At 46.7% G+C, this 17,342-nt stretch overlaps 1 protein-coding gene across 4 annotated transcripts in view; it reads left to right on the forward strand.

Annotated features, from left to right (window-relative positions):
- Positions 1-145: 145 nt before the first annotated feature.
- Positions 146-17,342, forward strand: part of LOC142402959 (adenomatous polyposis coli protein-like) — a 185,389-nt gene continuing 168,192 nt past the window's right edge. The window contains exons 1-2 of one of the 4 annotated variants that reach the window (XM_075488939.1): positions 146-837; positions 1,112-1,408. The gene's annotated coding sequence lies outside the window, so the exon portion shown is untranslated. Of the gene's footprint in view, positions 838-862; positions 945-1,111; positions 1,409-17,342 lie in introns of those variants that run through there. The other 3 variants (XM_075488937.1, XM_075488952.1, XM_075488949.1) reach the window with 3 other exon arrangements.

The following is a 17,342-nucleotide window of genomic DNA, read 5'->3' on the forward strand; positions in this document are numbered from 1 at the left end:
CGAGATAAAAACAACCCCAAATGTCCTTTCCCCAGCACCCCCGACCTCGGCGGGACGCCGTTCAGCCCGCCCCGCCCTCGGGGTGCGCGGGCCACCGTTCGGCGGGGCAGCACGGCCCCTAGCAGGGGTCACTGCTGACGCGGCGCGCGGGGCCTCTTCCGCCTGAAGGGACAGCGGGTGGCAGGAGCCCGCGCGGAGCTGGTGGGAGTCGGGACAGTTGCTCCCTCCTTCTCGGGAACCGGCACAGCTGAGTGCGGCCTGCCGGAGGCCGCCCTGGCAGAGGGGCGGCAGCAAGGGTCCGGCTTTGCCCTCGCAGTGAGGCGGCGCCGATGCCGGATGGGATGCTGTGAGATGCGAGGCGGTGTGGTGCCGCGGCTCCCCTAGCCCCGGGCCGGCTCCGTAGGCTGCGCCGCTGCTGAGGGCAAGGCGAGCCGGTGGAGTGCGCTGCCGCCGAGGCAGGCGCTGAGCAGCCAGCCCGTGGGCAGCAGCTTCTCTGCGGGGCAGGTGGCGTCCGCCGACCCGTGTCGTGTGTGTAGCGGTGCCGCTCCGCGCCCCCAGGTCACCGCTGCACGCCCGCGGGGGAGCCCGCCCAGCGCGGAGGACAGGACGAGGCGAGGCGAACGGCGGCGGGCTTCCCCTCGTTTGGGTCGCTCCCGGCGCCCAGCAGCGCTCCCCCCTGGCCCCTGCTCCTCCTGCTGAGGCAGCCGGGGGAGGAGGCGAGCCACGGCAGCGGATAACACCCTCTGCACATGGCCGCGGACAGCCGAGGGACGCCAGCCCCGCGCCAGCTGAACACCGCCACTACCTCGCTCCGCTAGGAGGGCTCTGCGGCCTGAGGTAACGCGCTCGTCTGACTGGGGCTCCTCCCCCCACCCCACCCCTCGCCGCGGTGGAGAGGGCTTCCTCGGCGCCCGCTCCTCTACCCAAAGAAGAGGCGAGGAAATGTGCGTAGACGGGGCGGGTGGGTGCCTTGGTGCCTCCCTGGGGCGGCGGGGGTGGGAGCCGCCGTGACAGCGAGCCGGGGGGCGCAGAGCGGCGAGCTGCCCGCGGACGAGGGCTGTGCCCTGGGTTCTTTCCTACCGCAGGATTTTTTCCTCCCCCTTTTACACAGGGAGCTTCCGGCACCCCTGCCCAGGCTCTTCTGCGGGATGGACGCAGCAGGGGACTCCCCCGCAGGGCTGGGCGCTGCGCCTTAGCAGCCGTCGGCTTCCAGCCGCCCCGGCGGGGTGCAGAGCCGAGCGCGGCCCAGCTTCGGCTGAATCTCAGCCCCTCCCTCCTCTTCGCCTCATCCTCGGCCATCGCAGCGGGGATGGATTGTTTCTGCGCTGCCCCAGAGAAATTTTATTGCGAAGTTTTGCTTCTGGATGAGTCCAAGTTGACCCTGACCAGTCAGCAGCAGGGCATCAAGGTAAGGGCGGGAGGAGCCCGGCGGGGCTGCGGGGGAGCCCCCGAGGAGAGCTGCCGTGAGGTGCGGGTATCCAGTGACGTTTAACTCCCCATCGAGTTTCGGTAGCCGAAAAGGGAGCGGCGATAGGGAAAGGCGGTTTTGGGATCCCGCAGGAGGCGAAAAAATAATTTCGTAACTTTCGTTGCGGTCTCTCAAGGGACAGATTAATCGGGAAGACGCACCTCGGTAGGGCAGACATGGCTTTGGAGAGTGTACTTAGATACTCATTTAAATGAGCAGGTGCCGAACACTCTGTAGCACCCAGGATACTTAGTACAAGTTTTTGGTTTTTTTTTTAACATGCTGAGAAAAAAAAAAGGTCAGAAGTTGGCTGCGTGCACGGGCTGTTGCACACCCTTGTTGAGTCACTCCCACTCTCCCTCTGCCTTTGGCCAGTGCTCCCTGCGGTGCTCTCTGGGGCTGCTGGCCCCTCTGTGGAAGACCGCCGGGAGTGAGCAGATTTGGGCGCACCCTCACGACTCCTGGCCTGGAAGGCAGCAGCTCCCGAGCGGAGGGGTGACAATTTCACTTCGTCTCTGAGCCCAGCGGCTGGTAGCCTGGTCGGTGTGAAAAGCTGTACACTCCTGCAGCGCACTCTGCACTCTTCAAAGTAGTCATCTGCCAAAATAATGAGTCCTGACAGAGCATGTGAAAATGGAGTTTTTTCTAAAGGCCCTTTAACTTGGTCGGGTTTGGTTAAGCCTGATGACAGGAAGTGGCATATCTCGGACAATTGAAGCTCTTGTTTGAAAGCACAGGGACTTGAATTTATTATTAACATAAGAACATGGTTTCAGTGTTGGATCAGAAAAAAAAAATCAGTTTTTCTAAATTTATTCTTGGAAATAGCTGTTCTATTTTAGCTGATACATTCAAAGAATAAAAATCATCCTGTGATAGCCTGTATGTTTCAGCTTGAATGATTAAAGTTTAATGAAGCATCTGGGGAAAAGAAAAACTAAAGAGGGGGAGCCAGAATAAATTTAACTACCAGCCCTACATGTATTGAGAATTGCCAAGCTTTGCCAAATCAAGTACTTGCAAATAGACTCATAAATCCATATTTATCACAGAGTAGTAAGCAAATCCCAGTTATGTTTTAATTCAGGGCCTACCTAGGGTTTTTGAAATCTAAGTTTAGACACTTGTGGAAAAACTTACATTTATATTTGCAGATGTGGGTATATCTATTATGCACGCATATATGTTTTTGTTGCCTGTAAATGTGCAATCAGGTTATTAAAACACTAACCTGCAAAGATAGTCCTATGGTTAGCTTCATGAATCCAAACCCTGGAAGGTGAGGGGTTTATGCAGTGTCTAATAAAAATAAATGCCCCATGGGAAAGAAAGGGTGTGAAGATGTAGCTTCTTTTTAAGAGTGTATGACTTGCAATGTTGGGAAAGGTCTAGTTAAAGCTGAGGGTGTGGTTTCCTGCCATATTTAGTGTGGCCTAACTGGTATGATGCTGAAGGTTTGGTCCGTTCCACCTGCACCTTCTCTATTGAATCTAACCACTGAGCAGTCATAGGGTGAGTTAGAACAAAAGTAACAGTTTTTTACTATTTTGGGGTAGGCACTGGGACTGTACAGCAGAGGACTTTAGGGAAAGGAGAACCTCTCTTTTTGTAGCAGTCTGGGTGGTTTGTTTTTTTATTAAATTTGTATAATGTGTGTGGTGGGTTGACCCTGGCCAGCAGCCAAGCACCCACACAGCTGCCTGCTCAGACCCCCCCAAGAGCGGGATGGGGGAGAGAATAAGAGGAGCAAAACCGAGAAAGCTCGTGGATCGAGATAAAGACAGTGGAAAATTGAAGGAAAGAGGAAACAAAAAGCAAACACCACCAAGCGATGCAAAGGCAATCATCACTCACCACCTCCCACAAGCAGACCAATGCCTAGGCAGTCTCTGAGCAACGGCCACCTTGGAAGACAAACTCTCCCCCCACTCTTCTTCCTCTACCCCATTTTTTATTACTGAGCATGACATATGGTATGGAATATGCCTTTGGCCAATTCAGGTCAGCTGTCCCAGCTGTGCCCCCTCCCAACATCTTGCTCACCCCTACCCTTCTTGCTGGGGGGGGGGGGGGCAGGGCAGAGTGGGAAAGAGAGAATGCCTTGATGCTCTGCAAGCACTGTTCAGCAATAGGTAAAACACTGGTGTGTTATCAGCACTGGTTTAGCCACAAATCCAAAACACAGCACCATACAAGCTGCTATGAAGAAAGCAAACTCCATCCCAGCCAGACCCAGTACAATCTCCACCCCTTATTCCATACCATTTGTGTCATGCTGTATTGGGTTTGCGTGGCAAGGTTTTGGTAGTGGGGGGGGCTACAGGAGTGGCTTCTGTGAGAAGATGCCAGAAGCTTCCCCCATGTCCAATAGAGCCAATGCCAGCTGGCTCCAAGATGGACCTGCTGCTGGCCAAGGCTGAGCCAATCATTGATGGTGGTAGCGCCTCTGTGATAACATATTTAAGAAGGGGGGAAAAAAACCTGCACAACACCAGCGGGAGTCAGAAGAGAGGAGTGTGAACATGTGAGAGAAATAACTATGCAGACACCAAGGTCAGTGAAGAAGGAGAGGGAGGAGGTGCTCCAGGTGCCGGAGCAGAGATTCCTCTGCAGCCTGTGGTGAAGACCATGATGAGGCAGGCTGTCCCCCTGCAGGCCATGGAGGTTAATGGTGGAACAGATATCCACCTGCAGCCCATGGAGGACCCCACGCCAGAGCAGGTGGATGTGCCCAAAGGAGGCTGTGACCAAGTGGAGAGCCCATGCTGGGCTCTCCTGCCAGCAGTCTCCTGGCAGGACCTGTGTACTTATGGAGAGAGGAGCCCACACTGGAGCAGGTTTGCTGGCAGGACTTGTGAACCCGTGGGGGACCCACACTGGAGCAGTCTGTTCCTGAAGAACTGCAGCCCATGGGAAGGACCCACGTTGGAGAAGTTTGTGGAGGACTGTCTCCTGTGGGAGGGACCCCATGCTGGAGCAGGGGAAGAGTGTGAGGAGTCCTCCCCCTGAGGAGGAAGGAGCGGCAGAGACAACGTGTGATGAACTGACTGCAACCCCCATTCCTCGTCCCCCTGCGCCGCTCGGGGGGAGGAGGTAGAGAAAATCAGGAGTAAAGTTGAGCCCAGGAAGAAGGTAGAGGTGTGTGTGGGGGGGTGTTTTAAGATTTAGTTTTTATTTCTCATTACCCTACTCTGATTTGATTGGCAAAAATTAAATTAATTTTTTAGTCGAGTTGAGTCTGTTTTGCCTGTCACAGTAATTGGTGAGTGATCTCTCCCTGTCCTTATCTCAACCCACAAGCCTTTCATTATATTTTCTCTCCCCTGTCCAGTTGAGGAGGGGGAGTGATAGAGCGGCTTTGGTGGGCACATGGCGTCCAGCCAGGGTCAACCCACCACACATGCTCAGGTCCTACACTATCCAATATATCCTCATCAACGACCCGCCCCCCCGTCCTTTGACATATACACTGATATAATTCCCTTAGTCTATGGGGCATCCCCAAAAAATGTCCATTCAAATGTCCATAAAAGTCTGTTCCGTTCATTTAGTCCATGACTTGGGCTCTAACCAGTTACCGTGGTCACTCAGGACAGGAGAGGCGGCATGTTGTGTTGGGTTGTTGGGCATCAAAACCAGTTCGGGTTGGATCACTACTGCACTTGCTCATTTTCTTGTGAGACTCATCCTCCATTTTTTCAAGTGGTTCCTGCTGCATTACTTCCTATAACATACAACTCAAATTGTGGGTCATTTTCCCCCAAGATTAAGTCTCATTGATGCACACACCAGATTTCCCCATCCTCACGCATTACTTACCAAGTGCACCCAGGTACTTGGGCGAAAGCAGTCCCACAAATGTTTTGTCTTTTCCTGAGCAGGGGGCAACCCATGCTGCCTTTCCCAGCCAGTTCCCTATGTGCACTACCAGAACCTTAGCCGGTTCCCTACGTGCACTACCAGAACCTTATCTCCTCCCACAGTATGCAGGGGCTTTGTTTGGGCAGGGCCAGGTTGGTTAGCAGATCCCCTGGTGTTAACCAGCCAAGTGGCTTCTGCTAAATTTATCTTCTCAGTTATTGAGTCTCTTCAAGAGATATCATGTGGTTCCAATTCTTAGAGATTTTCTTTCTTGAGAGGGAGGGGAAGAGTTGCAATTCTGCAGTTGAATAAACTAAAATGGATAAAATATCAACAGGTGGTATTTAACTATACTAAATACTCTAATACAAGAAATGGAGCCCCCTGCTACCAAAACCTTTCCATGTACACCCAGTACAACTTTATATATCACGGAAGTACCACTTAACCCCTTAACATACCAAGTAAGTGGTATGCTGATCAGAATATTGCTACTAGATGGTATGACCTAATAAAATAATGTTATCTGAACATACACTGTAAACAGAGTCTTCCAAGAAGAATTAGTGTATCTATTCTATTCATCGCTTCTCTTATAATGAAACTTTGCTGTTGGCCTGTTGTCACACATATGTCTAATTAAATAGGACTTAAATGGCACAGAAATAGTGCTCAGAGAGGAATTTCAGGGAATACTTCAAAAGTGCAATTACCAGAAGGCTTAAATCTAACTAGAAAGCTTGTACGCTAGAGATGTAGCTAATGTTTTAAAGATCTTTTTTCCAGCCAAAGAGCTATAAACATAAAATAGGGATGTTTCAAAATATTTTTAACTTCTCTTGGAAATAGAAAACAAACATATTTGCCTTAAATAACATTTTCAAGAAAAATAAGTATAATAGTTGCCTAGATTCCTGTTACATATATGCTACAGGTGACAATTCTATCCGAGATGGCAAATCACTAACAAATATGCTTCATATTAGTATTTTCTAAGGACCCAAAGAGGTTTCCTTGACTTTTGATAAAAAATTTGTGCAACAAGGCATGCCAATTTCCTTCTGCAAGGACAATTACTCCAATTCTTAACAGAGTCAATATCCATCTGCAGTCATGTATAATATCAAAACACTACTGACATGTTTTATGACATCAACAAATAAGCTATACCTACTTGGAAGGTAATACCTTACTATAAAATCTGCCTAAATTATTGGTTAGCTATGTGAAGACTAGTCAAAATAACAGTCCTGGAAAAGTGATTGTTTTGTTTCAGTTAACAGCTAATTTTTATCTTAGTTTTAGTACAAGGCTTGTAGCAACCTGTTTCTTAATTGATATCCTGAACACCTTTCTTAGAGCTACTCCATCTCACAGTGGGAAAAGATGCCTCAATCTGATACCATATACCTTGGTCAGACATACCATACCAGAACCTGATGAATAGCCTCCTTTAATCCAAAATCTTTTGGACACTAGAACTGCCATTGCTTTATTATCTCAAAACATGTAGTCTCCAAAATATCTCTCTCCATAATGTATTACAGGGAAACATTAAAAAAAAAAAAAAAGATTGTGGGATATTCAATGCCCTTTCCTGATTATCTAGCTATTGTTAGCCTACAGTAAACCTAAAGGTTGGACAGCCAATTTCCACATTTTCACACAACAATGCTCTTTTCTTAAATCATAAAGACATAAAAGGAGAACAACAATACAGCACTGGTAACAGTGAGAAAACAGAAACAAACTATAAGAAACAAGTCAGTTTAAGCAACTACAAAGAAGACATCATCACTAACACCTCCAGAGAGCATGGCCCAGGGTAGACTGCCCGGCTGCTACCAGCTTCTTTACTTACATTACTTCTGGCTCTGATAGTGACCTGTTGCATGACCTTAGAAAAGTCACTTGACCTCTTTGCACCTCAGCTTCCCCACCTGGGAGCAGAAAAAACCCAACCTTTTCCTTTCCCTGACAAGCTCTTTTAAGGCCAGAAAGAGTCAAGTACCTCTAAACTGCACTCAAAGCCTTAATCTTGTATCAGCTCTGCTCATTGTTTTAATCTGAAGTACAACTTAAAGCCCACTTCTGTAGTACCAAGAATGCACTAATAAAAATGGTAATTCACGAATGTATTTGCTGGTTGTAGTTGCTGTCAAACTTAGCAAGCCAGAAATATCTATAATGAAAACCAAGCAATGCAGTTTCAAAATGCAGTTGAGAGACAAGTACCTACTTCGTGCCTTTATTTCAGATTCACTGAAGGAACCAAGTTGCCTAACACTCCTAGTCACAGAGCTCAGTCTTCTGCCCCTAGAAGCAAACAACAGATCTAAATCCACTACAATCAAGTCAGTAGGCAGACAGTAAATAGCTATTAAGGTGTAGTTTTCATTTCTAGCATACGTGCATCTGCTTGTAAGAAGAAAAGGGAACAAAGTTGCTTTTATAACCACTTAAAATCTCTGTTCTTGTAATAGTTTAAGATTTCTAAAACAATACCAAAAGTATAAGTTCCTATGTAGTTATAAACTCAATTAAAAATGTAAAGACAGAAGAAAGACCAGATCCAGGATCTGATGTTCTAAGGACATCTTTGATATAGAATAAAATACATAAACCCAGTTATAATCTGTACCTTGTACCAAAACTGAAATACTATAAAAACAAATACAAGACCCTGAATTTTAGATGTGTATATGCTAACAAAGGAATTGAAACAAAACATTCAGAAAAGGCTTATACATCTGCTTTATTTAAAGGTTAAAATGGCACATAACAGACCATCACAAATTTTAAAGTCTGTTTTACTAAGAAATAATTGTACAACTTTAATGGAAAACTCTAGAATAAAAGCAAGACAGATGATCCCTGCACAGTTTAAAATGTCACAAACCAGGACTCAGCTACAAGAGCCAGTTCTGCCCTCCTCCTGTTGTGAAATGGATCAGGGCACTGATCCAGCTGAAGACTAACCCGACAAAGGGAAAAACAGGGGTTACACTTCATCTGAACCTGCAATGCTCTATTCTCTCCCCTCTCCCACTGCAGCAGTGGTGTGGGGTGGGGGTGAGAGAGCGGTTATGTGGGTGCTTGGCTGCTAGCCATGGTGCCCACCACAGTCTTTTTTGGTGCCCAGCGTGGGACTCGAAGGGGTTCGAGATAACAACAGGTTTGATCGGAGTGTGCTAGACATTTTATAGCAGTTATATGGCAGGGTTTGATAATGGCTGCTTTCAGCCTTTTCTGTTTGCTGTGTTGTTTTGTTTTGCCTGGGAGACCTGTGATAAAAGCAGTGGCCTTGAGCCTGGTCTGGCATTTGGCCTCTGCATTGCTGCTGTCCCAATACTCCATGAACCATCTGGTGGAGACAATCAGCAATTAGACCTTCCCCCTCTTCTCCAGAATAGGTCTTTCCAGCCTTGTTGCAATGGTCCCTCAGTTTCTTGAATATCTCTACATAATAAAAATGTTCATACTGGTGTGTGCTGTGAGTCCGATTTTGATTTTCGCATTGACTGTTTGTAAGGGTAACAATAGAGCCCCTGTGGCCCCCCACCGCTGCCGCCCTGCGCCCATTGCTGCCACCTCAGACTCTGAATCCAATAATCCGAGTTCAAATTTTGGTGGAACCTCCAGTAACCAACAAGTTGGGGATGACACACAAAAACGTGCCCTGAGGCAGTTGATTCCTGGGTGGCAAGGTGTGTGGAAGAGTTCGGGCAGGTGTCTAGAGCGGTTTTTACCTCTGATGGCCTAGGAGTTTACACTTGAACAGGCATGGAAACCTGTTGAAATGGCAGACCACTTGGAGGAAGGATGCCTTCCCTACACTAAAGACAGACAGCAATTTCTAGCACTGTGTTGGGGACTGGTCTATGTCTACCATGCCTGTGTTCAACATCCTCAAAGGAACAAGAGGGTTGCTGGATCTGAGGACATACAAATGGACACTGTGAGGGTCGCTGGATCTGAGGATATACAAACAGGCACTGTGGCTAAACCAGAGACCCAACCCTCAACTATAACAGTTGCTCCTGTGGTCAAGAAGAAACAATGGAACATGGAAGCAGAGATTGACCCAGTTAGTAAGGGAGGAAGCAGATCCTCCTGAGAGGGAGCTGTGAGATATGCGGAAAGATTACAGCTGCCAGCCAGGCTAGCAGATTGCTGCCTGGTTGCTCCAGTGCTGGGATACTGGGGCCACAGTCAGGAATTAGAAGGTGGGGAAGCTCATCAGCTGGGATGGGCCCTAGCTAGGGACTGGGGAATCAGAAAAGGGATCATAAGAGGGGCAATAATCTGCAGCTTCTGAAGGTGGCTCCTGTCAAGCATGAAGGCAAGGTATCCTCAAGGAAGATACATCCTGTAAACTACTGAGGCAAGTGGACCACCGCTAAGCAAGATATCCAGTACCTGAGGGAATTAGCAGTGGTACAGAACATCTACAGTGACCTGAACAACAATCAGGGCTCCAAAGATCCGGATGAAGTGCAGTGCACACAGGCCATGTGGCAGAGATTAGTACAGAACACATCGGTGTTCTATACCAACACCCTGGCGATAATGGACTGAACAGACATCAAGGCACCAACTGTGGAGAGACTGTCCTACCAGCTCTGGTGATTCAAAGAGAATGTCTCTTCCTCCTTGCCCTCACGGGCCTGTGTCTCAGCTGTGAAGAGACTGTCCTGCCAGTTCCAGCAACTTGAAGAAAATATGTCTTCCTCCTTGCCCATAAAGGCGAGCATCTCAGCTATCAAGGGAGCCACATGGAGTCAACCTTTCTCTGCTCAAGGCACACTGCATGCCGCCCCGTGATTCTATCTGCACAACCACAGGGAGGACATGAGAAAGTGAGACAGTGCACCTACGTCAGACTTACAAGCATGTTGTGGTGTGTTGACCTTGGCTGTCTGCCAGACCCCCACCCAGCTGCTCTGTCACTCCCCCTCCTCAGCAAGAAGGGGGAGAAAATAAGAAGGAAAAAAAAAAGGCTCGTGGGTCGAGATAAAGACAGGGAGATCACTTACCAATTACCATCACGAGCAAAACAGACTGGACTTGGGGAAAATTAATTTAATTTATTGCCAATTAAAAATAGAGTAGGATAGTGAGAAACAAAGACAAAAAACTAAAACAACTTGCCCCCACCCCTTCTTCCCAGGCTTAACTCCAGTCCCTCATTCCCAACTCTTCTACTTCCTCTCCCCTGACCCCAAGCAGTGCAGGGGAGATGGGAAATGGGGGTTGCAGTCAGTCCATAGCAGCTCCTCTCTTCCGCTCCTTCCTCGTCCCACTTTTCCCTTGCTCCATCATGGGTCCTTCCCATGGGCTGCAGTCCTTCATGAACTGCTGCAGCATGGATCCTTTCCATGGGTTACATGAGGAGGAATTAGGCATAGCGGTGTCAGAGTGGGAGACGGACCCGGAGTAACGATGAATCTCAATATGAGTATGGTCATTCTCGTTTATTCAGATTACTTAACAGGTTTATATAGAAGCTAAGCAAAGCACGCGCTAACAGCGACTATTCTATTGGATAACTATACTTGTCCACGCGCTTAAAACAATTATATGATTGGTACAAAGTTGCCGTTCACGCACTGTTCACAAAGGGGGGTTTATCAGCACTTTCCCAGGCTTAGTCCCGCTTATCTTGCTTTACCAAGTACTCCTTCTGCTGTTCTCAAGGGAATTTTACCTTGATCTCTGGCTCCCAGGCCCCATCAAAGGCTGGATTGCTCACATCAATTAAGCTGTGTCCTTTATCATTTAACCATTCTTCCACAATTCCCCCTTCTTGTTTTTGAGCGATCCAGGCATGATTTATCATGGTTCTAAAAGCCTTTTTGACACAGCTACATGCTACACAAAAACACAGACCTATGATAACTAAAATTATTAAAAGTCGTAATCCCTCAGCTAACAAACTCTTCAGCCATGATGGTAAGGACCCAAACAAACTGGTTAACCACTCATCAAAAAACCCCTGATTTTGTCGAATTTTGTTGACATGCTCTTTCAGCCATTGTAGTTGTTTGTGAATTGATTCACTGTGATCAGACAGGTTCATACAACACATGCCTTCAAAATCCTCACAACCATGACCTTGGGCTAATAACAAAAAATCAATTGCTGCTCTATTTTGCAAAATTGCGTGGCGTAAGCTATTTTGATCCTCTAATAACGTTTCTATTACCTGGGTAGTGACATTTGCTTGTTTCTCAGCCCAACAGGCTAATTGCCCAACCTGTTTCAGGGCTCGTCCTGCTGCCCCCCCAGGTATGAGCAGGGACAGGAACACTCTCTCAGTAATACTGAGGAGGGTAGGTTCATCATCGCAATCTGGGGGAAGACCCTTGACCCTTTCTTTTTTTTTTTTTTTTTTTTTTTTTTTTTGAGTACTGTATGTCTAGGTCATAGGATCAAGATGCTTAAAACGTGAAAAAGGAAAAAAAAACCTTTAACTGTAATTTAAGCAATGAAAAGTTACAATAACTAAGTAGTACTATGCACGACAATCCTTCTCAGTCATCTCTAGAACTTGAGTAGTTTTTCATATTACCATTCACAAAAATTCAATAATGATCAATAATGAAATAATATTGATTTAATATTATAATGAAATTTAATTTCATATTTAATATTATATTTAATTTAATATTATATTTAATGTAATAATTTTAAATAACAATTTAATAAAATTTAATTTTAGTAATTTTAATTAAATAAATTTATTAATTTTAATTTAATTTTATATTTAATATTATATTTAAATTTATATTTAATTTTATTTAATATTATAATGAAATAATAATGGTTAATAATGAAATAATATTGATTTAATATTATAATGAAAATTAATTTTATATTTAATTTTATTTATTATATTATAATGCAATAATAATTATTAATAATGAAATAATAATACTTGCCAAATAATGTTTTTGCTTTAGTGGTCTGGATACAGTTACAAAGTAACTGTGAATGACAATCTTGGCATATAAATGGTTAGCAGATATTCATTCCAGAATTTAGGCAGCTGTCTGGTGCAACCCGATACATTTTGTAAATAGTTTTCCATATAAAATGTCTCACAGAAGGCTTTACAGCTAATCATCCTTTGTATATGCATACATAAGAGGATACCAGTTGCAATATAATCCATATTTGGCTTTTTTTTTTTCCACTTTCCTTGCCCGTTTTCCTGTACAACCGGAAACGCTAATGTCGCAGGGCCTTTAGCCCCCCCCCACAGTCTTCCAGTGTCCTAGAATTGCATCTTTGATGACACCACTCCAGCGTGTGGTTCTAGGGAGCGCTGGAAGGTTCATTAAACATGGAGGCACAGCTTCTCCTTTCCTTTTTGTTTGTAATTCCAGAGTATCAAGACGTTTCAGAACTGCTTGCAACAGTTTTCCAGTGGCATCAGAGGATTGTGGCAGCTCCTCCCCGTTAGGTGATGTGGTAGTTCCAGAGGATTCCGTAGAGGGAGGTAGAGGCGGATAGAACGAGGATGAGGGCGGCAACGGAGGCGCGGAGGGTGGTTCACTGGGCGGAGCTGCAGGGGGAAGTTGGCAGGCTGTTCCGCCCAAGTCATTAGGTTTTGTCACTCCCGCCCCTCCAGGGGGTTTTGGCGGAGCTACTTCCGCATTTGCTTCACAGTTTGCATTAACTCTGCTAACAGGAACTTCCGCCTTTTCTGGCTCTGGCATTGATTCCGCCATAACACGCAGTTCAGAAACATTTTTACAGACAGTTCCAGACGCGCCTCTCACGGCAGGCAGCCCAAAAAATCGCGCAATAGGTCCCGGTTTGTTTTCGGGCTTATCTTTAGACACTCCCGGACCTAACATTTGGGCAGCAGCGCAAGCTACTTCCCTCTCCGCCTTCATCGCTTTCAAAGTTTCCAAGACAGTGTTCCAGAGTCCACGAACCGCCTTTATTTCCTTTTCGTCCTTTTCATCCCCCTCTATTGTTTTCTGCCACATTGTTCCTCCAAAATCTCGCCATTCCGATACGGAAAATAACATGCAGGTGTCAGAAAATTGACCCCAACATTGTCCCAACTTAATCAACCTTATTAACTGCTTCACTGGTGCTTCTATCCCTCTCTTAGAGAGGATTCCAGTGAGCAACGTGGCCGCAGCTTCTGTTTCCATCACTGCGCCTGAGAGGTGAGGAGCGACCTCACACCGGCGTCTGCCCTGCTTCTTGCCCCAGGCAGCGCTTCTCTCAGCCGTGGTTTCCCACTCCCCTCCTCTAGCTGCTTACCGCAGTCACGGAGATTTCATCGGTGCGTAACCGTCCTCTGCTACCAGATGTCGGAGTGGGAGACGGACCCGGAGTAACGATGAATCTCAATATGAGTATGGTCATTCTCGTTTATTCAGATTACTTAACAGGTTTATATAGAAGCTAAGCAAAGCATGCGCTAACAGCGACTATTCTATTGGATAACTATACTTGTCCACGCGCTTAAAACAATTATATGATTGGTACAAAGTTGCCGTTCACGCACTGTTCACAAAGGGGGGTTTATCAGCACTTTCCCAGGCTTAGTCCCGCTTATCTTGCTTTACCAAGTACTCCTGCTGTTCTCAAGGGAATTTTACCTTGATCTCTGGCTCCCAGGCCCCATCAAAGGCTGGATTGCTCACATCAATTAAGCTGTGTCCTTTATCATTTAACCATTCTTCCACATAGCGAGAGTGAAAGGGTTAACAAGATTGAAGTACTGAGGATCCAGGTCATGTCCGAGGGTAGGAGGCTGTGTATGAGGAGCAGGAGTGGGAGATAAGCAAGCGCGTGATTTTTTGTTGTGAAGAAAGGAACTGTAAAGTTGCAAAAAGATAGCCAATCGTACTAGCTGAAGGGACGCATGAAGGACGCGTGAACAAGACATATAAACCAATAAGAGTTCTCTCAGTAGCGCATGTACAAACAATTAGAAAGTATATAAGCCATGTAATATTTCAATAAAGGGTCTTCGATTTACCCCTCGATCGGAGTCCGTGCATCAATCCGCTACAAATGGCGCCCGAACAGCGACTTGAAGTCTGCCGAACAGCGACTTGAAGTCTGCTGAACAGGAGACTTGAAGTCTGCGGAACAGAAACTTGAAGTCTGTGGGACAGAATCGCGGGAGAGAGCGACCGGTAGCGGAGCCTGGCTGAACGTATAATCAGCGGTTGGAGAGCTGAAAAGTCCGGACAAAGTAATCACCTGGATTAGGTGAGCAGCCAGGGACAAGCCTGACTGAACGTATAATCAGCGGTTGGAGAGCTGAAAAATCCGGACAAAGTAATCACCTGGATTAGGTGAGCAGCCAGGGACAAGCCTGACTGAACGTATAATCAGCGGTTGGAGAGCTGAGCAGCCAGGGACAAGTCTGGCTGAACATATAATCAGCGGTTGGAGAGCTGAAAAGTCCGGACAAAGTAATCACCTAGATCAGGTGAGCAGCCAGGGACAATGGGGGCAACAATGTCTGCAGAAGAAAAATCGGTGGTAACTATGTTTAAGAAGATATTAGAAAAGTGCGGCATTAAGTATAATGAGACGCAACTGCGCATGCTGCTCGCCTGGCTTAAAAGCCGAGGTGTAACTCCAGAATTGACTGAGATCTTTGAAATATGTACATGGGAAACGGCTGGACAGGTTTTATGGGACGCGGCTACTAAGGGGGATTCTAGTGCTACGGGCTTGTTAACCACGTGGCGCTTAGTTACAGACTCGTTAAAGCAACTGAAGGCAGATCGCACTGTTACAGCTGCCGCTGCAGCAGCCACTGTAAGAGAAAGACAAAAAGAAGCGGCGGCTGCCACAGCTAACGGACGAGCGCCCACTGCACCTCCCTCGCCCGATTTTTCACCACCACCGTCACCTAGGGATATGGATTCGTTGTTTGCAGAGGACCCGTACAAGGAGAAAAATAGAGGGGACTTTGAATGTGTTGAAACAGATTATGATCCAAGGAAACATTGGCAGAAGTTGTGGCAACAAGCAGAAAAAAGTGGTGATCAGGATATTGCTGCTCTCATAGCGTGTCCTGTAATTCGAGACGCTCAGGGGCGGGCAGAATGGCAGGGGTTGCCGTTTGAACTAGTGAAAGAACTGTGAAAAAATGTTATGGATTATGGTCTTGGGTCACCATATGTACAGAGTTTATTGAATACCGTGTTTTTTAATTATGAACTGACCCCGTATGATATTAAACAGATATCCATGTTAATATGTACACCTACACAAAAAGTAATGTTAGCGCCTGCTTTGCGGATTGAGATAAGTGGGTGGCTTAAATCATTATTAAAAACTGGGTTATTGGTTATCGGTATATTTTTATGTATCTTGCTGCTTTTACCCTGTTTATTGTCACGTGTCCAAGGAATGCTGCAGAAAATGGTGCAAAAAATATATGTTGCTGAAAAACAAAAAGGGGGAATTGAGGAGGAATTAGGCATAGCGGGAGTGAAAGGGTTAACAAGATTGAAGTACTGAGGATCCAGGTCATGTCCGAGGGTAGGAGGCTGTGTATGAGGAGCAGGAGTGGGAGATAAGCAAGCGCGTGATTTTTTGTTGTGAAGAAAGGAACTGTAAAGTTGCAAAAAGATAGCCAATCGTACTAGCTGAAGGGACGCATGAAGGACGCGTGAACAAGACATATAAACCAATAAGAGTTCTCTCAGTAGTGCATGTACAAACAATTAGAAAGTATATAAGCCATGTAATATTTCAATAAAGGGTCTTCGATTTACCCCTCGATCGGAGTCCATGCATCAATCCGCTACAGTTACAGTCCTTCAGGAACAGACTGCTCCAGCGTGGGTCCCCCACACGGTCACAGTTCCTGCCAGAAAAGCTGCTTCTGCATGGGCTTCTCTCCACAGACTGCAGTTGTTGCAACAATGGGTCTAACTTTTATGCCTTTGCCCCAAAGTTTGCCTCAGTAATTCTGTCATCTTGTTGGGCCGGGGCTGGATGCAGGAGTCTCTCAGTCCGGCTCACAGGATTGGGCTCTTCTTTGCATGACAGGATTTGTACCAGGGACCCCTGGGTGGGCTTCCTAGTAGAGGGCCGTAGCCCTCGGGCGTGTTCCGACTTGTCTGCGCACACCCCCCCGCTTTTGGTGCCCCTCCACCCTCTTTAAGTCCGCTCCCCCCCAAACATGTCAGGGCTTGTTCTGCAGCCTGGAAAAGTGGGGGGACCCCAACCTGGCCTGTGCTGGTTTTGGCTGGGATAGAGTTAATTTTCTTCACAGTAGCTAGTATGGGGCTATGTTTTGGATTTGTGCTGGAAACAGTGTTGATAATACAGGGATGTTTTAGTTATTGCTGAACAGTGCTTACACAGAGTCAAGGCCTTTTCTGCTTCTCGCACCACCCCGCCAGCGAGTAGGCTGGGGGTGCACGAGAAGTTGGGAGGGGACACGGCTGGGACAGCTGACCCCAACTGACCAAAGGGATATTCCATACCATATGACATCATGCTCAGCAATAAAAGTAGGGGGGAGGTTGGCGGGGGGGGCCGCTGCTCGGGGACAGGCTGAGCATCGGTCGGTTGGTGTTGAGCAATTTTTTCATTTGCATCACTTGTCTTTCTTGGGTTTTATTTCTCTCTCTTTGTTATTTTTTTTTTCATTACTATTATTATTATTTCAGTTAGTAAACTGTTCTTATCTCAACCCACGAGTTTTCTCACTTTTACCCTTCCGATTCTCTCCCCCATCCCACCAGGGGGGAGTGAGCGAGCGGCTGTGTGGTGCTTAGTTGCCAGCCAGAGTTAAATCACAACAGTCCTTTTTGGCGCCCAACATGGGGCTCGAAGGGCTTGATATAATAACAGATTAACCAGAGCATATTAGAAGGGATTTATATCTGTTAACAGTTGCGGGTCACAATATTGATTCGTCTGTTCTCGATATTAGTTTATCTGATCTGCACCATGCCCTTTTTTTTGCTGTACATGTTAAAGATCGGTGTTGGTTTTTGCAGTTTGCTGTGCTCTG

This window comes from Mycteria americana (genome assembly GCF_035582795.1).
Source record: "Mycteria americana isolate JAX WOST 10 ecotype Jacksonville Zoo and Gardens chromosome Z unlocalized genomic scaffold, USCA_MyAme_1.0 Scaffold_18, whole genome shotgun sequence".
NCBI lineage: Eukaryota > Metazoa > Chordata > Aves > Ciconiiformes > Ciconiidae > Mycteria > Mycteria americana.